We start from the raw sequence: 23,117 nt of genomic DNA, 5'->3' as shown, positions 1-23,117 counted from the left end.
TTGTGGTCACCCACCTCAGACAACAAGCATGAGCCCTGGAGCACAGCTAAATTGCGCTATTGCTTCCTGTAAGAAACTCTTGCCTGCCTGTCATAGCATCTCATGTTTAGATACATACCTTTGTTCCAAACAGGAGTAGAGAGGAGCACAAATTACAAGGCAGCTTTGCCGAGTTTCTTTCATTGTTATTGACAGCATCCTGAAGTTCTAGATTCACTTAGCACCTCCAAAGAAGCGATAAGTGATTTAGCTTTTTGGGGATGAATTGGTTCTATTAACTCCAAGTGCCAAATTTGCCAAAAATAACTCATTAGCTGCGCATTATGATTCACTAGGGTGCTCTGCTCTTGGCTAGATTCCAAAAAACACATTTGTGTACAAATGTTCCTATTTACGGGGTGTGAGACTTATTAATGGTATACCGTATGCACCAGTGCATTTTTCTTTTTCTAACAAAGCAATTTTCCTGCCACAGATGAGAAGTGACCAGATTTTGAAGGGTTAAACCTATTCTAATGTGATAAAACCTGAGAGACCACAGCAATCAAGCTATCATTCAGTCTCAGCTACTCACTTAGCCCTTTCCTGTGGCTACTGCTTGAACCTAATATTCCTTCCTCTGCATTTAAGAAGCAAACAATGGAGCCAGCAGAAAAATTTAGGTATGGACTTGGTTTCTGCTGCTAAGTTTTAAGTTTGCTGAAGAACAAAAGTGCTCAGTCCCCCAGTTCCCTTTTGAAAGAGCTGTAATTCACAAGCTGCTTCTGCCCCATAACTTGCTTCTCACACTTTGATGGATTGGATTCTTCACGACTGAGGAAAAGTGATGGCTGATACTGTGATAAATGTGACTTATTTTCCTGTGTATTTAAGAGGTATTTGTGTAGTTACACACAGATCCAGAAGAAAGGCAATAGGTGATGTGAAAAAAGCTGGAGGTTTTTTGTCTTCTCATTTTTTGGTGGTAAAGGCAAAGCTGTGATTTTCCTTTCAGACTGCTATTCTGAATACTGTTGGTACCCTCTGCTTAGAGAGCAGAGACAGAGCAACCCCTAAGAAGCACACCCAGTCACGAAGGCTCCTTATGCTAACAGCACTGAGCAATTGGGAAAGTGTGTCTGCAAGCCAAGATAAAACATCCTTTCCGTAAGCCAAGGAGCAGGCAGGCAGGCAGAAACCCTCTTTCTGATCTATCTAAGGAGGCAGTGAGGGTAATGACTGTGGGGCAGCTGGGGTGCTGATGGTCTTGTCCTTGCTCCACTGCAGGCTTCCCGTGTGGCCGTTGTCTGGTTGTTCAGGGCATACCTGCAATGGCACAGTGTGGTGCAAGTCATTCCTGAGTCCCTGCATTTGGATTTGATTTCCCTTATCGTTCACCAACCCTGCTGTGCAAGCATTCTTTCTGTTGTGGACTAGGGGAACTCTTCCCATTTTTCTCTTCAATATTTCTGATGCTCTGTGTCAAAAGGCTTTTACTTCTGCTTCTTAACTCGGTAACTGGAGTTTTACCTCCACACTCCCCTTCCCTATTCTCTAAGCACTTTGGCTATTAATTGAGTTTTCTGGTGTAGTAAGCTGAAGTTTTTCACCACATAAATGATTCATCCAAATAAAGTGAAGTTATTGAACAAAAGTTAAATTGGGCTTTAATTTGCCTCAGGTCTCTTTTGAGCCATCTCCTAGGTTGCTTGTTATTGTGGAAATGTTTCCATCTTTGAATGTGGTTTTCTTTAAAAGGATATTTGCAAGAAAATGAAAGAGAACAAACTCTGTGGTTTGGGCATCCTGACAGCTGGTGCCAGGTCCAGGAGATGTCTGTCTCCTGAGGAAGTTAGTTGCTCCGTGAATGTCCCTTCTATCTTTATTCAGGTCTGATGGCTGAAGGGAAACATGGGAAGAATTTGGGTAAACAGCTATGGCAAAATCCTGGTTCCTTCATTTTCTCCAGTACCCGTACTTCAGTTCTGTGGCCAAAGGGAGGGACAGTGTCTCTCCCATTTTGCAGATGATTGTGCTTTTAATGCTTTTGTTCCTGGCTTTCTAAAAGGACAGATGTCCTTTAAGCTGTCCTCTAAATCTTAGCTAAACCTGCAAGTGAGGACTCTCTAGGAGCAAGTACAAAACGTGCTGTAAAATGAGACGCAAAATCAAGAGGAAAATAGTTACAGGTATAGGGATCACTCACATCCTAATTTTGACAGGCTTGTGTGAGCAAATACTGTTTCAGTATTGTGAGGCAGCTGCTTCTCATGGTGTGGCATGTCATTAGAGATTCACAGGCAGACTGACGCTTCAATACCCTGTCACCTTTTCTTCAAAATAAGGTCATATTATATGCAAGATAATAGTGTATACATCACTTAATATTTTATATAATTAAAATATTTAGCCAAGTAACAGTGTGTTGGGGTGGGGATGTTTGTGTATAAATAAGTATAAATAAACAAGTATTAGTGGTGCAATAGCACTGAATAATTTATCCAGACCAAATGAATTATTTTTAGTCTCTTCGTCTTGAAAATTTCAAACTTAATTCCTCAAGTTCATTTCTAATGTTATTTTTTTAATAAGCGTATTGCAGTAAGAGTAGCTGTGGTGTCTCCAGGGTATCATAGCTAGCTTAAGGATACTATGGGCTGGAGAGCTTGCCCATTTTCCCCACTTAGATCAGCTAGTCTAATGAAATATCATACTTCTGTCTGTAAAACGAGCTTCTTTTCTAATCAATTAATTTAGCTGGTATAGGTCCTAATTTCTGATGGAAGCGGTACAAATGTGTAGGAGCAAATTAATACAGAGTCCGGAGGATCGGTGAATACTAATAAACCCCCCAAGTCTCAAAGTGAGACCAAGTGGAAAAGGGAGGATGGACTGATCAGAGACAAGCTGACATGAGTAGCAATAATAGTAGCAATATAAAATGACTTAGAATGTCACTGCACAACAAGATTTGCCCAAGACGCTGTGGTAGCACCAGAGCACGGATAAGAGCTTGCAGTAGATGTAGTTTGCCTATGCAGTGTCATTATAATCAGAGATTCCCATCAGGGTATAGTAACCCTTTGATTTTGATTCACCCCTTTGCTTCAGTGCTTGCCTTGGGCCGCACCGGATCCATCTGGCTACCTGTCTTCCTTTTGCCACCTCTGTCATAAGAACTCCTGCCAAGTGCTTGTTTCTCGACATGCTGCGTTTACTGCCCCTGAAAGCGGTGCCTTCTGCTACTCGGGGAAGGAGAGCACTGAGGAGCAGTGAACTGGCAGATTGACAAATAAGCTGAGACTGACCCAGGGCTGGCACCCTCCAGAATTCGCTTATATTTTTGTTTTGGGCATGCTCATCTCTAAGTGTGGCCCTGATTCCAGCTGTCATTTTAGGTCAGATGCATAATATCAGTTTACAGAACGAGTGTAGTTAAAGGACCCTCATCCATCATAGCCAGATGGAGGGGAAAAAAAAAACTACAAACAAAGTAGGTCTCAGCAGTGCTTGGGACGTACTATGACTCTCTGGTGCTCCTTTAGCATGGGAAGCTGGGCAGTGGCATCAATTAGGATGGTAACCTACACTGCAACAGTCATCTATGCAACTGCTGTGTGCTGGAGAAATGAGTCTGAATACTTTGTCAACACAAATACAGAGACATTATCTTCAATGTTATGACTTGTGATATATTTGCAAGATAAATAATAGAACCCAAAGTAACTGTACCAAAACGCAAAACATTACATTGAGCAAACCTTCCTTGCAGGCTGAGAGCCTTCTCTTTATCAGGAATTAGCACTGATCAAACAAAATATCCTTTCTGTGAGGAGACTGATGCTACACAAGGCAAGAACTGAATCATTTATTCCTTGATGATATCACCTTAAAATAGGTTGAAATTACTGTCTTTAAAAAGGGAGCAGAAATTCTTCTTCTTTCTTCTTCATGTATCTTTCACCCTGTTTTTGTTTTTGTAGATCTTCCCCAGAACAGTGGACTCACGCTGGACAGGTCTGTGCTGCCCTGGGGAGAGGAAAGGGATGTTACAGCTTCTGTGCTTGGACTAGTCCCTCTTTTCCCCAGCTTTTTTGACTGTCACTGGCCACACACTGCTGGAGTACTCTTCAAATGTACCCTGCCCTGGGTCAGTAAAAACACGGACTCCGTGGATGGTGTTCCAGAGACCTTTATTGTTAGTCAGTGTTATTCTTTTGTACTCTAAGTTACACGTGAAGCGCGCACAATTAATTATCTAATTTGATTGGTAGCAATATACTGTTCATGCGCCTTATGCTTCATTTGGATTGGTTATAGTTTTTTGGTTGTCTTTACTATTTTTGCCTTTGGTATTTCCTTATCTTGTTCTCATTGCTGGTTTTTGTTATTGAGCAAGAGGTGTTCAAGGACATAGCCTAAATTTGTCAATGTCAAACAGCTGCGTTGCACTTTCTGCCTCCACACTGCCCCACTCACCTGGCAAATACTGCACTTAGGCTCCGAGATAGCTGGACATAGCTTCTGCTGGACCTTTTGTGAATGAGGACACAGGGAGGTAAGGTAACTCACTTCACCTTTCCAGTGCAATATGGGTTCTCATTAGGACAACTGAATGGTCTGTGGCTGCACAATTCCTTCATACGGACTTGTGTCTTCTGTCAGCTGTATGTCTGGGTCTCTCAGGTCAGAATTGGGTGGCGTTTACTTATCTCACTCCTTATGACTGTACTTCTTGTTGTATTTTGTCAATTGTGAATAGTTAAATCCTAAGAAAATAAGACAATTTTGAAAGACAGTAATTAGATATTTGTTCTAAGGCTCATAAGGATTGGTTCCTGCCCTTGGGTTTCGCACAAGAGGTTTTAGACCATTCTCCTGCTGTCCTTTCTCTTTTCCCCAGAAAGCTATTTCAATGCCTGCAGCTCTGCTACAATCAGGTAGTGATTAGAATATATTGTCAAATCTTTTAGCTTTTTTTTTTATTGTTATGTCACACAGCTCACCTTCCAACTTGTTTCTTGTTAATTCAACTCTTCTCATCTGCTTCTGTTTCTACACTTACTTGTGGGGAGATGAGGTGACTGGGATTGAATAGGAGATAGCAGCGGTAGTTGAAGCAAGATGAAAATGAATGATATTTTCAAGTCCTAAGCAGGGCTGTAGAGGCTAATAATTACATTAAAAAGGCCCTCTGCAGGTAGGTGCAAATAGGCTAGTCTAAACAAGTGCCAGTATTTTAATGTGGGCTGTTCAAGACGATGTCATTACCTGACTAGACTGCCACCTTTCACCTCCAGCCATTGTGCTCCGTTAGATCTCACTAACAGGGAGAGTGAGGAACTTGTTTGCAGGGGATTTGTTGTCTCACGCTCAGAGGCAGCTGAGAGACTTGCCAAATGACAGGAAGACGCTTACATTCACAAGGTGTGATTGCCTAAGTGTTTGACTGTGTCTAATTAGTTTGCCTTTGCTGGTTGGTAGCTCCACAGTCAGAAGCAGATTGACTCTGCAGGCTTTAAGCAAAGAGGTCTGATTGGTGTTATTATCATTTGTTTATTTAACCCTCCCACTAGCCATGAAATATTCCCTACAGTATGGCCTTTTCCTCTGCCTTCAAAAAAGGCATTTTTATGGTACATGTTATGATGAATAATATTTTCTCCCATCATCTCTACACAACTTCTAGTTATATTTTAATTAGATTTCTTTTAAGCATCTTCAGAACAGGCATTGTTATTAACTTTTTGAGCTTTGAAATATGAGCAATATCTGATCACCTTCAGAAGCAGGTGATGTTAGCTTATTTTTGTCATAAATAACAGAGATTTTGTTGGCCTCTGTGTGAGGCTTCCTGTTTGGCCAAGCTTCTCTGGGGATAAAGAATCAAAATGCTAATCTTTTTCCTTAGCAAGTTATTCCTATAATGAGAAGAGATTGGGAAATAAAAAAAGGCCTTGAAAAGCTGTATAAAATAATAGGTAGACCACATTTTTAAAATCAAGAAGGGTTCCCTGAGTATGAGTGAACACAAAAGCACCTTTCTTTCTCAGTGCTGTTCTGCTTGGCTGTGCCTCAGGGGTGCAATTCTACTATGCAGGTTCTAGGGAATTCTCCATCCTATGATTTTCAGATTTATGGGGCATGAGACCCAATTCTCAGAGGAAAAAAAAACCTCCAGAAGGTGATTTCAAAAGGACAAATGCCACCATAGCCCCACTCCCCAAAAACCTCTGAGTTTGAAAGGGTTTGATGTTCTTGTCAGGTGTTCCTTCCAAAGACAACCACATCCTGATCTGAAAAGGGAAGAGAAGGTTGATATCCAGAGTCTCTGAGGTTGCCTTGGTTGACTTTGGCTAACATCTATTCTGGTTTGGTGCTTTGGACCTTACCACATAGAGATGTGCAGAACTCGAAGATACCAATGTATGTTTCCTTGTTTGAAGGGGAGCTTACCTTTCTGTCACTTCTGCTTCTTCCTTTCTGAATTCTGTTCAGGCTCCATAGTGAGGATTTTCACACTATGTATGAACTTGCTTTGGTTTTGAGTACCGTTTTTTTCCTTCTAACTGTCCAATAGTCTGTCATTTTTGGCATTTTCTAGAGACAGCTTAAATTGTCCTCAGGACTTTGTCAAATTATAGATGCAATTCAAAGTATATAATTGAAAGAATAGGTGATCATCATATCAGTGAATGGATAATGGATTAAATATTCCTATCTAGATAGATTTTTTTCAACTACATTATTCTTAAAAGTTCCAAGTAATAAACCCCATCTTAGCATCTCATTATATGATGCAAATTATAAACAATTGACATTATGATATCCACAGACATTATTCTCAATCAGTTAAAACACAAAGGAGCACAGGATAAGAATTTTGTCTCAGATCTGTAGACCGCGTTTCAGGGCAGTTCCTCTTTGCCTTATGCAGCTCTTTTCCCTTGGGGAGTGTGAGATGCAAAAGGAAGCTGCGTCTCTGGGGGATGACGTGTGGGTTTGGTTCGGCTAAGAGTAACGTGCCATCGCATCTCTAGCCAGATGCTCTCAGTTGGCTTATGATCTCCGCAGGTCCAAGTGAACAGTGTGTTGCACCAAAGGTCAGGTAACTTATTTACCCTAATATTAGGGAAAAATTATTTAGGAAAACTAAGAACAGTCTTAAATCTTCAATTTAATCAGGAAGTTAAAAATTTTATTTCCCTCTAAGCTGCACAAGTCCTCTTTCTTAACCAAGCCTTCCCTCAGACCTCTGCCAGACTTCTGCCTGCTCCAGTCATCCTTAAAATCTCCAGAGTTTCAGGACTACATTGGAGCAACAGGGACCAGTTTTCATTTTTGGTTCAGGATCCTTCCTGAGCTTGCGTGAGCTGAGGTAGGAGGGTGCAGAAAAGAAACCAGTGACTGTCCTCAGTTGTGCTGTTGCCATGGAATGGCTTTCAGCTAGCTTGTTCTGTGAAACAGATCACAAAGTTGCCCCTTGAATTCCCAAGTGATAACACAGGGTGTTGCTGCGTACCACTGGGCCGGACTTGACTAAACTTGTATAATTGTAGTACCGCGTAGCTTATCCTAACTGTTGAAAGATTTCTCAACAGTGAGAAGGCCAAGATCTCTAAACCACTATTGTAAGATAGCAGTAGAAGAAAATATAACCTATCAAGTTACCAGATTAAAAACAAAACAAACTGATATTTTCTAGAGCTTTTTCTAATTGTCGCTTCTTTGCAATGTTACACAAGTCCCATGTGCAAATGGACTTACTGGCAAGTTTCTGTGTACGTACCAGTGCCCTGGGTCTACTAAACCCCCTTATCTTAGCTTCACTAATTTGCCATGTCAAATTAGTGTGATGAAACAAATTCTAATTTCACTGAAAGATCACTTAGAGCATTACCACTGCTGCTGTGGTCTGTTCTTGTGCTTTCTTATTTGCATACTAATCCGGTGTTCCTAGGTAAATGACAAAATGAAATGTCTTCTAACACATTCACGAGGTTTTCCTGGGAAGGTGCTGACTCAGCCTTGACAGATGCTCCCACAGGCAGAAAGAGGGAAGGAGGAAATATGAACCACATTGCTCAACCTAAGAGAGGGTGTTATTTTTCTCCTTTGACTTCCCAGCTTGTTTGTTTGATCCACTGGGAAAACAGAAATCATTTTTTCATTTTAAAGATAAGCCAAATAATGACATCAAGAATCAAAAAATATAATCATGACCCCTGTTTGGCATTTAAATTTATAGCATCAAAACACCAAAACCATAGGAAAAAAAGTATGATTTAAAAGGTGGAATTAAAAAAAATATTAAATATGTCCTGCAAAAGAACAGTTGAGCAGAATTCCTAATAGTAGATGTTACAGAATAAAAGCATGGGTTAATGTATTTGTCACTTCTTCCTTCTGTCTTGGTGTGTTCAGTGAGTTTATGCTTATAAATTAAGAAGTTATTGTTGTTTGTTGTCTTCCTGACGAAAAATGCTGATTTGTAAGTATGTCTGGCTGCAGAATTAATCTCCATCTAGCTGCTCTAAATGCGTATTTTTTTGACTGAGGAAATAAAGAAAAACTATAGCAAAATTTAGCCTCAGAATATGGAACAACCCAAAAACATGACTCTCGGAATTTCATTTCCCACTAGCATTACAACTTCTGTTCCACTGGAAACACAAAGCCTATGTTAATAGGTTTTGCTTCCTATTTTAAAGTCATGGGATTGAGGGACAGAATCCTGAAAAGAAGGAAAGGCAATGTCTTAGCATTTGTGAGTGGGGCTGCTAAAATCATTTTCCCACTCGTCTTCACGTGAGAATGATTTCTTGCCTTTTTTTGTCACACCACCATGTACAGGCCTTGTCTGGAGATTTTGATGGGAGTTAGCAGGGCTATTCTTTCCTGTGTTCCAAATTGTAATGGGCAAATTCGGAGAGAGGTCTTGGCTTAGGTAAGATCTACAGCATCATGTTACGAAAGAAGCAAGCTGCAGTCCTTCTTCTACCAAGGTTCATGGCAGAGCTCTGGATGGTTCAAATACAGCCAGGTTTAGTGTGGAGTGCAGCTAAAATGGGTGGAGACTGCTGCATATCTTGGTCACCCTGGAAAGCATTGGGAATGAAATGAGCTGACTAGGAGGTAAAAATGTTTGATGTCATGAATAGGTGTACATTTACTCAGTGCAAGGTACACAGTCTGCAGTGTGCATGCTTAACAACCTAGGCTTATAGCTTTTCCCATGTGAATGTTTATAGGAATAGAACAGGCAAGAGTTGCTTGTATTTGTATCTGCAGATAAACCATTATTTATTTGTGTGTAAGCATGTCACATAACTCACACAGAAAAAGAAACACTTCACAGTAGAAGAGTCATGGCATTTATTACAATTTAATAAAAACTATCACAGAAATATTCATGCACTGGAAAATTAACTCAGTGCCACAGTGCTCTGGTAGAAGAAGGGCACTTTAACTGTCATAATGCCACAGAGGACATTGGTCATAGGTGAGTAGTTGAGTCTGCAGATGACGGAGAGGATTTTTTATGTGATTATGTAGCACATGTACAGGAGATGACCTCTGTGCTGGATCACAGGATGCACTGGCAAACTGGGGCACGTAAAATAGAAATTGTATTATATTTTCATTCTAGTTTTTCAGATTTTTCATGAAATGCTAATTTTGCTACAGATCCATTATTTATGAAACTGAAAGGCTTTTTTTCCCCCTCAATGCCGGAGGGATTTTACATGTGTAAGCCCCATTTAGTGTTAATGGCGGATACCAGTATACAAGCTCCATTCACTGAGAGGAAAATAGTCTAGCACATCCGATTAACTAATACTGAATCACTTGCATACATAATATTTCCTGTACACTGGGTTTAGTGTTCTGGTTAAAAGCACTGTCCAACAAACACTCCAAGATTGCCTATGTAGCTAAATCAAATTTTCCTATGGAATGTTTTATTTGATTGTTTAAATGTTTCCTTTCTTCAAGAACAGTATAGCTTGTATGGTTCAATAGCTTAGACCTATTTGTCTGCTACATTTTCACAGCAAAGCAGTAGCTTTGGCACCCTATTGCTCTACAGGCAAGGTCCAGGGTCTCTACCTGGGCTTTCAGTAAGTGGGAAGGAGCAGCCCCTCAGTGGACTTGTGTCAGACTCTCTCCGTGGCCTTCACTGAGCATTGGAAATGGCTTTATGTACTAATTGCTACTCTGAAGACTATAAAAGTCTACCTGTTTCCATGAAAAGTATAGCTTTTATTGCTGTAAATTACTAAATTGGTGATATATCTTACCACTGAAGGCCAGTTAGATACCTACAGCAATGCTGTACTTTTATATTAAATCCTGTAAGATTTTCTCTCAGGGATTAAGGCACAGCCTTGCTTTCTTTTCTTTAAATAGCTTCCCTGATACCATCATATGTATTTTTTTCCCTCTTTGAGGGCTAGATACTATCCTAGTCGAAAGTGGGCTTGCTGAAGAGCTGTCACTGTAGCTACAGCACTATAGGTCAGCCAGAGAAAGAGCTGGCTTCAAATAACAGTGACAGAAGACAGCTGAGTTGTGGAACTAGGACAGCATTCAACTTCCCTTTGCCCAGACTGTGCTTTTTGCAGAACACTGTAACAGAGGATGCAGATTATCCTTATTAGGGAGTGAGGAAACTATGCAATAGCTGCTGAGGTGTGAAAGTCGGTAGATGAGGATCTCCTTTTCACCCATAAAGTAGATGAGGAAAAATAAAAGAAGTCCAAGAAGTTTGTTACATTAAAAACATAATGTGCTTATCTTCAAGCATCCCAGGATACTAAATATGGGCTTGTATAAGAAGAGCAAACGGAAATATTTTTGAACTTTACTTGAAGTTTGGGCTACTACAAAACTTCTTGACTCAGTCCTATCTCTCGATAGATTTACAATGTCAGAGTTATGCTGTAATTGGTACCACACTGACACGTAATGTAAAGTGTTACCTACATTTAAAACCTGAAAATAGTATTTGAATTCCATATTCACAGGTAATAAGAGTTCATCTTCATGGTGGGGAAAATGAGTTTCAGAACGACAGCTCCTAACCTGGATTTTTTTTTTCTTTCCAATTCAGTTCATATGGTTTTCTCAATACAGGCATTATTCTGCAGTCCTTATTCAAGCAAAATCCTCCCTGAAGTCATGAATATCAACACAATGATAGCTATTGAGACAGGCTTATTCTTATAAATATATGTTTATCTTTTAGTCTCCACATTTCCAATGCAAGCTTTATCAAAAAGGCTGCAATAGTCTACACTGTAATACCAGCAGCATTGTGATATGTCTGTAGTTCCATGTAAAACATTTAATTAAAAAATAACAATAATTGGCATTCTGACCTTCTCCTTCCCAAGGATTTCGGAGCACTTCCCAAAAGTTTATTAATTCTCACAATAGCAAATATCTGTCAGGGCAAGTATATCTGCATGAGATCCAGAGCCCCTTTGGAGAAGTCTCTGTCACAGTACCATTGTGCATTTGCCTGAGAAGAAAACTATACATTCCAATTTCTTTGGTGAATTAACAACAAAAAATTCCACAAGCCCCTGAAGAACAGACTTTTTTTTTTCAGGTAGATCTTCTCTTTACCCTTAGGTCATGTCATCTTGGAGCAACATGGTAAATCACAGGAATTTGCTTTTGCAGTGTCTTAATTTGACATTTAAATTATTCTTCTGATTCAGATCTTCTGACAATCTGGCAATAAGGTTGACAGTTAAATCCAAATTTGTTTATTCTGTGGTGTTTGTGACAATACCTGTGTGAGTTCTACTGTTTTAAAAACCAGATTTCCCCATGGTCCTAGCCTGGCAGTCTGTAAGGTGGGATCTGTTTAAAGCTGGAGAAAGGTCCCAGCAGAGGAGTGGGCAATATTGCCACAGCGCCTGCAGTGAAGCTTGGAAACATAACCACATGTATTCCCTCATGCTTTATTCTTTCCTTAGAAACAAGCATCTAAAGATGATGAACCACAATCTGATGTCTCTGGACAGAGAGGGAAGAGGGAGATGTAGCTCTGATCATCCTCATGCTAGAGAGCTGGGAAACTATCAGCTTAGTCTGCATCTTCACAGATTATATGGCTTCAGAAGGTGTGAAAAGGCTGCTGTTGGGGGAGAGCAGAGATGAGAACTTTTCTTCCCTTCCTTCCCCTTGAGAGTTACCATTCTGGGCAGCTGGCAAGCAGCTGAGCTGTGTCCCTTCACAATTAGCCCATCAGGCATGGTAAGTATCTGACAATCTCACCTTCTTCATTGCATGAGTCAGTGATTAATGAATGAATGGGGTTTTTGCAGAGTAATTCAAAGATGCAGTATAATCACTTTGATAAGATTAAGATCCTGTTTGACATTTTAATAAGAATAAAACAAGCATTTGCTTGCTAGGACATGCTCAGAAAATACTGTGGTCAAATAAATCAATACATAATCTAAGTTGCTCTTTAGAAACTTCAGAAAATGTTACTTATATTTGAAATACCACATACTTTGTCTGTGATCCATCTTTGGCAGTTATATTGCAAGGTTTTCTGTTTCCGCGGGTTGAAGAAGGACAAGAGAAGGTAAAAAGCCATGCACAGAGCTAAGATTCACAGAAAGCCCCTCAGAAGTAACCTCATGGAAGCCACTGGCTGCATCTGTTATTGCTGTGGCAGCAGTCTTTCATTTGCTGAACACCAAATGAAGCATCATCAGCTAACCAAGCAAAGGTATACTATTCCTTTTGAGTGATGCAATTTGGAGTATTGTAGTATAGTGAATGATTATGTATTTTTCACAAACTGTTGGTGACCAAAAATGAGTTAGATGTAGCTGGGAAAGAATGCTTTAATTAAATTCACATTAACTAAAACTCAGACATTTTGCATCAAAAAATTGCGTAGTTGTTTTTGTGATCGTTCAGCTTCTGTCATTCTCAGATTCAGTGCTTACCTCTCTCCTACTAGGGAACATTGGCTGATGACAAGGGCTATAAATTCATAGAGTTCAAGCTTGATTAAAAAATATTGCATATATGAGGATGAGGAGGCTGTGGATGTGCCATCACAGATTTGCTGCTTGTTCTTGTGCGCATATTATTTTCTAGGAGTACTAGTAACGTGAGCCTTTGGAATTTCCTTGCTAATTGTGGATGGGAAAGTAACTTGGTGGCTGCCAAAAAGCACTGAAAGGCCTGTGTTCATGTCCACTATCACGCCTGGTGATTTAATCAATCTAAATGCCTGAACTGTTAACAAAAAATGGCAGCTCCCTGACTTGAGACAATTGTTAAAGCAGGAAAGACCCAGGTATTACCGCAGTGAGTGATTTTTAACTAGATCCTCCATTTCTTCATCCATGAATGTCCATATGTAAAAGAACAGTTGGTTTCAAAGCACTGCTGCACACTTATTAGTGTTAAATCAAATATTATTTACAAAAGCCATGGGGAAAGTATTTGCGTAGACTGTTCCAGCACCCCAAATGACACTTGTGTCTGTGGGAACAAAAGTGAGAGTAAAGATGAGTAATCATTTGATCTAAATAGGGACACAGCTGTATTTCTAATGGGATTCAGGCTTTCGAATGGCCAACTTCTTTCAGTCTGCCTTAGAGGAGCTGTGAACTTATCATTCGGGGATGTGCACATAAATACAGCAGCTGCCATTACTGATGGCTTTGAAGCATTTTGCAGTCAATTGCCGGAGCTGGTGGCTCCGTGCCAAATCATGATGTGATTCTGATCCTGGGAGATTTTCATGCAAGACTGGGGACAGAGGTCATGGATCAAATGTAATGGGCTGACATGTATTAAGATAGATTAATGAGTCTGGGCACAAATTAATTGTGTTCTTATCAGATAATCAGCAGGTCTCACTAACACTTACTTTCAGTGTTATAAAAGAAGAATATGTGCTAGGGTCTCTCCTGGACAGCTATAAGGGAACAGAGTTTTTATCATTATTTAAATGAGACAAAATACCGGTTTTATGTGGTATAAAATCTTATCAAGAGGTTAGTCCAGCTCAGGTTGAGGCTATTTTTCCAAATTCCGTATTAGCAAGGAAAGGAGCTGCAACAACTGTTTAGATTTATTGTAGTGTCAGGAAGAAAACTAGAGTAGAGCAGAAATAAGCCAAAGATCGTTGTTTGTGACTGTGATCTGAGAAAAATGAAGCAATATAAGGGTAGTGGTGGGTTCAAAAGATGCTGCCAAGAAAATAAGGTTATAACACATTAACTGGAAAAGATTTTATATTTTCATTCAGTTAAATGCTACTAAAATGTGAATCTAAAGAGGGATTCTGTTATGTAGGATAGTTTATTTTTAACAAACAATCAGAACTTCTTGGATGCTCACTTCTTTCCCAAAAAACAAGAGTTGGAAGTCCGAAGACAGGACAGAGGTTAGGCTGCAGGATAAGTTACAGGACAGCTTCCCTAAAGCCTTCTGCAGCTTGGTGGTAGATGATTCCTTCAGTGAGCATTTGCCCATTGTGTGTGACACTTGTGAAAAATTCAGCTCAGAGTGCTTCTTGCAAATCTGAGTTTGTGGATGGACTCAGGAAATGTATGTGCATTTGTCATACCTGTTTCTCCATTGCTTTTTGTCTTGCTTGGGTTTTTTTTTGTTGGTTTGGGGGTTTTTTTTGGTGTTTTTGTTTGCCTGTTTGTTGAAGCAGCAGGTTGCTGTGTTTTAAAATTTGTATCAAAGAGTCTGCAAGTAGACAATTAATGTGTAGAATTTGAATGAGGGCATTTTCTCCTTTTTTTTTTTTTTTTGGTGCTTTTTGTATGGAAAAGTCCATAGTCTGTGATGAGTAGGCTCAAATTCTTGTGTCAGATTGCATAAATCTGGGAAAATTTCAGTATAGTCCATAAAGTTGCTTTGCGTTTACTGAATCAGATTGGGACATTTTGGCAGTAATTGATGTTTTTTCAGATTTTCATGCAGCCATTTGTGGGAAGTGCTTCATCAAATATTCCAAATTCAAGCTATTTGTAAACCAAAGCTCTCCCAAACCAAAGCTGGGTAGTCTAAATACATAAATGACAGTGGCAACAAGCACAGACATATAAAGAGAGATATGCATAATAGCAAATTTTCCAGTCACCTCAGCTACTAATATAGATGGGTTAAAAGACAGGCCTCAACAGAGCCCCCCAGGGACACCTGTCCACCACAGGTTTTAGGATAACTCAATGAGAAAAGAACCAGTCCAATCCCCAGTTCCTGTGGGAGTACTCCCAGGAGTGTCAAGAGCAGAATATGAACAACATTCACAATAAAAATTGGGAAGAGAGTGGATCTAATTGTCCTTATTTTGTACCTGAGTTTGTCACTTGTCAAGGAAAAAGCTATTTTTCTCTTTGCCTTAGTTCTCAGAGAATGCTTTACATTTAAAGAAAAGGTAATCCGTCCTTACTGAAAGAAATCTCATGTATTTGAGCTTGAGCATCACTTAGCTGAAGTGAATGAAGGTGTATCTTTTTACCTGACAGGGCAATGACATTAGGATACTTAACATTCAATGCCAGTAATGGTTTGGTGCCTCTGTATGGGGAAAAAACCAAAACAACACAAAACAAAAAAAACCCCAAACAAACAAATTGTGAAATTTTCAATTACCATTTAACCCAGTGCTCCTTAAGTGATATGGAGCCTCCCTTTCTCCTCCTCCTCTACATCTGAGAAGTAAATTATACCTCTGCAGTTTCTTGACTCAGTGGGTGGGATTTGGAGGGATTGTTCCTATGCCTGGGTGTAATTGTTTAGCACCATTGTTCTGGAGTCTTAGCTAAAAGGTGTGATAAAATGGCAAGTCCTAGGGTGATTCCTTCCCTCCCAGAGCCTGGCATAATTAGTAACTCGTAAAGTATCTGGCAGATATGAATTTGTGGAGGAATATAGGAAATTGCAGAAAAAATGAGTGAATAAAACAGCAAGAGAGTAAACAAAGTATTACTTGACCAGTGAAACATCTGTGACACAGACTCTGATTTCTGTTTTTCCCAGTTATTCTCATTTCTCTTTTATACCTGCAGAAATTCACTAACTAGAATGAAAACACAAAGCCTGTACGGCAAATATAAATTGACACAGTGCCACTGGAGCCAATAAAGCCTGGCTGCTTTACACTGGTTGAGGATCTGGCTCAGTTTGTTTCCGTTCTCATTGTGTACAGAAGTGAACCATGATTTCAATATAAAGGGAATTTCTTCAGTTGTAATGAGCCCTTGCTTTTACAATACGTGTAGTACAGTGCATGGAAGTATTTTACCAGCCTGTCTTCCCTTCAAGAGAATGACACTGTATGAGTTTGATACAGTCAATAAGCTTGGTTGTTTTGTAACATTGCCCACTTTGGGGTTTCATGGCATTTGCAGCAATGTTTTGAAATTTATTTGTAACCATGTGCAAGACCTTAGCTTTTCACTGCTGCTTGTTAGTGTACATTTTGGACAATGTTAACATCATCTCACATATTCAGGACAAGTGAGGAACTTGGTTCAAGTCCTTAGGAGAAGCTAAAAAGACTATTAACAAGCCGAGTCCATAAAAAACATCTGTTCCGGTCATGCTGCTGATTTTTTATTAGTCCTTCAAATCCATAGCAAAGATCTCTAGAGCAAGAAAAATGCTCTAGTGTGGAGTGCAATTTCCAATTTCTTAGCTAACCTGATTTTGTTGATTCATACATATGCATGATTCAGTGCTGTTCCTGAATACAAACAAAAAAAAAACCCTTTTGGGTTGTACTTTATTTATTTTCCTTGAAATGCCCTTGAAATTTCATTTGCTCAGTGAAACCAAACAAATAATTGCATACTAAAAGGAAATGAAGAGTAGCAAGCTAAATAATTTGTAACATCAAATATTCCTCTGCTGTGGTTAACGTTCTCAGTGAGGGGAAACAGTCAGCAATAAACAGCCCAATGTATCTTAAATGCAATAACTAATATCAATGTCAAATGCATGAAGTGAAAATACCTTAGGATATGCTTTCACAGTTCTGCTGTATCGCTGCTAAATGGAATATGCTATATAACTATAATAGCAGTCAGACTTGTCATATTTCTCCTGATCTCTAAGGAAAAACACCCATGTAGCCATTATGTAGCTTACATATTTTTCTAGTCAAAGTCATATTTTTATGGGGGTCTTTATGGTGGTTTTTAAAAGTTTACACTCTGAAAGCAAACTTGTCACAATTTGTATAATGTACAGACTATACCAAGTCACATTCCTGATAATTAGGGACATGCCATTACTCTGTTGTGTACATCACTGCTAGCTAGTTGTGTGGTAAATAACAAAAGGTTATATCTGATTTGGGCACGTAACACTCATCTGTTTGAAAAAAAAAAAGCAAATAAGCAAGTTTTTTTAAGCAGAATTTTTAACAACGACCCCATTAACCACACTGGACAAAAGTTGTCACTGGTGTAACTCAAACAATACCGGTGGAGTAATAGTAGGGATGAATTTGACCCATTTTAGCTAAAATTGCACTCATTTTCCTCAACACCCCAGGCAGAGACTTCATATGGTGATAAACACTTTTCACCATGTTCCAAATGTGAAATGTTGCTGAACTTCAAGTTTGTAAATTAAAATTGGCATTTTTGAGTCAGTACTTGTCAGTGAACATCCTGCTGAGAAAATGGTATCGTTTGTGATTCCAGCACTTTTGTGGAAACCTCCTACCAAAGGACACTGTAAGTCAGATCATTTTTTCCTGGAAATGTCATCTTTTGGGAGGAGAAGACTGAGTCTTTGGGTGCTGTCACTACAGACTGTGCAGTCCCATGCTCTGGACCCAAGGAACATCCCTAGCAAAATACAGGGCATCTATTTCATCACAGCTTGTCTTTCTCTTGGTGTCTTCTTTGGTCTCAGTGATAAAGTAGCAGCTCCTGCTCTTTTCTTTACCTTTTTGTACATTGTGATGGTGATATCTGTTCTGTTACAAGGTGAAGAATTACCTTGGTGGACACATTAATGGAGTTCTGCAAGGAGGGAGGTCCTGGTAGGTAGCAAACACCTTGACTTCATCATTTTCCTTCCACCTTTCAAAAAAGCTATATCAGATATGGGTCAGAATGTGACTCCCATATATTCAGTGACGTAAATTGTTCTCCCTGTGCTTGCTATGCTAATTTCTAATTTTTTTTTTTCTATATAGAAAGTCTCTTCTAACATTCTTGAAAGACTGTTTCTGTGCAGAGAAGTGGAAGAAAACACCTGTAAATTATTTTCTCTGATGGATACAGGGAGGGCCAAGAAGTTGCAGAGTAGCTGTACACACAGGTGCAGGTAACACATTTGTTTTTTTGCCTTAAGTATGTTTAAAAATTCTAGTCTATTGATTTGTGCACTGTATATTTCAGCTAATAATGAGAAGAATTGTATTTAGAAATGCCTCCTAAACACCACAAGCAAGTTAAGAACAGAAGTAGATGTGAGAAAGACAAAGAATGATGACATGTAGTTATAGGTGTCTGTAAAACATAAGGGATTGACTCAATTAGCGGAATATTAAAAATAATGGTGCAGGATAAACTGACATTTCTGTGTCATTAGACATGAAAGTCAGTGAAATATCCTTCCAGAAGAAAACGCTGCATGTCCTGCCCTGTTGGAACCTACTAAAGGATGTTCTGATGAACATTTCTATTGGCTGCTTCTGTTGTGGCAATGGTTTGGAAGGTAGCTGGGAAAGGAGGCCACCAAGGACTAAGTCAGAAGTTATTCAGGCTAAGGAAATGTTTGAGAGATAACTACGACCTCTGGATAACTTTTTGTCTTCTTGGAGAGATAAGGTTGGGAAAGCACATGACAAACCATTCTAGTCAACTTTGCAATTGAGTATTTCTATGACTTCCCCCTCGCCCCAGCCCACCAGTCCATGTAGTCCCCTTGTGCACCATGACTGTATAGAAGGGTGTAGGAAGAGGACTCTGGTGAACAAAGTAATTATATACTGGTAACCTCACTTTTTCAGCTAGGTTACCTATTTATGCCTCGCTGAGGAGTATGCTCCATTTTCTGCCCAGCACTATTGTTCTTGTAAGCCTGCTTGATGTATATATAACGTTTGTTACATTCGACTAAAATGTACTCAATAGACCCAACTGTTTCTCCTATTGGAGAACTGTGAACTGCTTCCTGGTGGTGTGGTGTCAGCCTATGGAGTCCTTGCACAGAGCATGAAAGTGTCTGGAGAAATCACATTTTCATAATGTAGCAGCAATAAGTCATCATTTGTTCCACTTATATCAGATCCACTCTGCAAATCCGATAGGAAGATTTCTCCCTAGAGATCTCATCTTGCTTCCTTTACTTGTTCACTGAAGATCATGAGAACCACACAAGTGGGGTGAGCACTGCTTGACCCTTGGTAATTAAGATCACTTACCTTAATATGTTTGCTAGTTTGAACAGAAGAACCAAGCACAATGACTTAGGACATTTACAGGGTTGGTTTACTTCATGCATGAAGTATTGGAAGACAATATGAAACAACCTTTTAACGATGATTCTGCTCTTGAGCCCATCCCATTTCTTTGTTAACAAATGACTGTTTTCCTTTTCTCTAAGGTGCTCTTTGGGAAGCAGAGAGAGCAGACAGGAAGAGATGAATTGGTAACCTAATACCAGCTTTGGAAAACTTCTGTAAAGAGACCATGATGCACCACCAACATCATTACGCTTGGGTCCTACCTAAATGAAGTAAGTTGTATCCAAAACAGTAACCAGTCTTTAGCTCCCAAAAATAAATACAAAGTTCAAGAAAAAGCTAATATATATGTCAATCTGAACTTTAAATTCTTGTGAAAAAAAAAACTTGGCCTTAGAGCTTCAGAAAATAAATATTTTTGCCACGTGGCAATGGTTGTGAAGTAAATATGTCCCGCTGCTCTGATCTTACATCCTGTCACATTAATGTTTCAGAGCACTCAATATAAATATTAAAACTAATAGCTTCGCTCTTCAGCTATTACTCCATCATTCCCTGAAATCATCATAAAACATTCAAAGCCTTTTAGAACATTTACACACTTGAATCTGATGGTGAGGAAAGGAGACTAACAGCACAGCTCACAAGCTTAAATAATAGTGGAAAGCTGTTTATGGAGTATGCTTTATTTATTCATCATTTCAAGTAAAGTTTCAGTTTTGATGGAGAGGAAAAAAAAATCAAAGTATAGCTGTCAAGGGAGAAGGCTGAAGTATTGCTTTTCTATACTGTGGACTTGTGAAAAAAATATGGAAAAAAAAAGTTTTGGAAAAAAAAAAGCAGAGTCCATGAGAATCTCAGTCCAAGGTCAATCAATCTTAGGACTGTGGATACGTAAACAGCTAATGGATTGTAAAGACACATACCAGTGTTATGAATTTTTAACGAGCAGCTCTTCAGCACAGACCCCTATAAATCAATGATGACTTATTGGCTGGATCAATTATGCAAACTTTAAAACATTTAATGACAGGTAATGAACAAGTCTCTGGAGTCCACCAGTCAACAGTGTTTTGCAGTTGTAGTTACAACTACTTAAGTGAAAAGTCTGCAGGAAGCCTTTCCTCAGAAATGATTTAAAGCTAAACTCTAGGTTGTGGTAAAGTGAAAGAGCATGGTTGCATTTATCTTTGTATATAACTTGAAACAGGTTGGCAAGCGGGCAGAGTTGTTAATGTACTCATAGGCATGGGGGTTTTTTGGGTTTGGTTGGTTTTTTTTGTTGTTTGTTTTTTGGTTTTTTTTTTTTTTAAAACCAATGGTATGTTGTGACCTTGGGAAACCTACTTTCATAGAGTCATAGAATGGTTTGAGTTGGAAGGGACCCTAAAGGTCATCTGGTTCCAACCCTCTTGCCTTGGGCTGGGACACCTTCTACTGGACCAGGTTGCTCAAAGCCCCATCCAACCTGTCCTTGAACACTTCCACAGTTCATACTTCAGGTTTACTGCAAGGTGCTGTAGATATAAACAGTGCTATTTTCAAAGGAACAAAAGGTTGTGCTTCTGTTAGTAGACTAAATAGTTCTTTCTTGTAATGCTTTATTTTGTAAGTTTAAGATAGATGTCAAAAAAAAAAAAGGAAGGATTAGATGCAGGGAAAGATAGACTGTATCATAGTTAACCAGCACAAAAGGACTAAAAGATGAATGTTAGCTGAATAGTACAAGAGAAGTCTTATGGAATGACTGGTGGCATTATGGTGGTTTAATTGCTTATTAAAATTATTATGCAATGAAAGATGAGGGATTTTTTTGGTGGATTTTTTAATTTAATAGTTACTTTAAATTTTAAATATTAACATTTCTAATGGGCAATTAAATATAATTCTGCAGATTACAGGAAAGTTGTCAATTAAACATACCATTCAAGAACATGAATAGGTGTATAAGCTCCTAATCCAAATGTCACATTTCTCTGATAACTTAGTTAAGGCTTTACTCAGTTTGACTAAGGCCTCCTGGCTGAATCAATGAATTGAGCAAGTGCTCTTTATTGCCATTTACTTTACTTTCCTAAAGAAAACAAATATAAATGAAAGCTTGGAAGAGAGTTTAATCTTTGGTCTGAAGAATCAAAGTTTAAGTGTTTTGTAAAAGTGGTAGAATTAAGCTACTTGAAAAAAAAAAAAAAAAGAATTCTGTTTCCTCAGCTATATTCTTACAAGGAAGCCATGGTCAGAGAGCCTCCCAATATCCTGTGACAATATATCTGAATCCTAGCTGTTTCAACTCAGCAGTAAGGTCCTACCTCTTTCATGCTTGGTGCCAGAAGCGATTCATGAGAGCTCCTGCCCTGCCAGAAGTCCAGCACCCCCCCAACTTGGGCTGAATAGCACCTTGCTCTGAAAGTTGCTCTGGCAATTGCAGCGAGATTGGATATGAATAGGTGGATACTAGACCCAGCAAGAAGAGCATGTTTGGTTTTTTTCATGTCATGCTCAAAGTTTGGGATGAGAGACATACAAGGAAAGTGCAGTCATGAGAGATTGTAAATAAACTGAAGAGTCATCTGGGGATCTGTAGTTGTTAAAAACAATTGCTATTTTTTATTTCTTGATCCAAACACAAATGAGCTTTCTTTGCTCAGTCTTTATTACTGTTTCACTTGTGCTGGTGTATGAAGTACAGATATGCCACTACAAGAACAGAAAAGTTGTCTCATTTCACCACATTCCCTGAATGCCCCTGTGTCCTTATATGAAAATATTTTTTGGAACAGTAAGATCAGTACATGATGACAAATAAAGTTTCCTTCTTTCTCCAACCCAAGAGAAAATGCACAATAACAAAGCTTTGCTAAACTGTTCTTTCTATACTGGTAGGATGAAACTAGCTTTTTAAGCACAGGATCTCATTAGGTGGTGCCAGGAAATATTAATAAAACTCCAGAGACTTCTGGTGAAATGAGGAGTGGCCCAATGTTGGTTATCACTTCCTTTTTCAAGTGGGAAATGGAGAGGTTGCTCCTGGTGGTTAAAGGAGATCAGTAGAACTCTTGGGAAATATGTTTGCTGTGGTCAACCTTTTATTCTGTCATCTGACATGCTGGCAAAACGGAACATTTAAACAATAGCAGGATGTCTTGATATTCATGCTGTTATTTCTTTAGACATTTTGGCTTCTTACTGAGACTGACATTATACAGCTGTCATTATTCTAAGTGCCACAAGTTGTATCAGTATCTCCAGCAGCTTCAACATATCCTATGTGGAAGTTCTCCCTTTTAATCTGTCAAAGCTATCAGTCATTCTCCATTTTCCATATTTAGGGTTTCTCATTGGCTGTAAGCATCACTTGTACCTGCACTGCAAGTATGATGCCAGCTGACACTAGGAAGAAAAAGATTTAAATGTTTTTAGCAGTGAAACTGAGGGCAGATCATATTTATTTCAAGGATGAGCTTACTGCAGAGGAGTGATGAACCTTTTAAATGTAGACTTCTAAAAGGTGACTATTGGGCTGGATGGCTTTTTTAGGAGCATGTTTGAGAGAGGTAGGTGTTACGTTGACAAGTGAGATGCTTGCTGCTGAAGGAGTAAATACCCGTCCCTACTTCCTTCCTACTGTGTCCAGTTTTTTTACTTGTCAAATTAG

The sequence above is a fragment of the Chlamydotis macqueenii genome, chromosome 8, assembly GCF_036417535.1.
Source record: "Chlamydotis macqueenii isolate bChlMac1 chromosome 8, bChlMac1.mat, whole genome shotgun sequence".
In the NCBI taxonomy this organism is placed as follows: domain Eukaryota; kingdom Metazoa; phylum Chordata; class Aves; order Otidiformes; family Otididae; genus Chlamydotis; species Chlamydotis macqueenii.
This window is presented reverse-complemented; position numbering follows the sequence as displayed.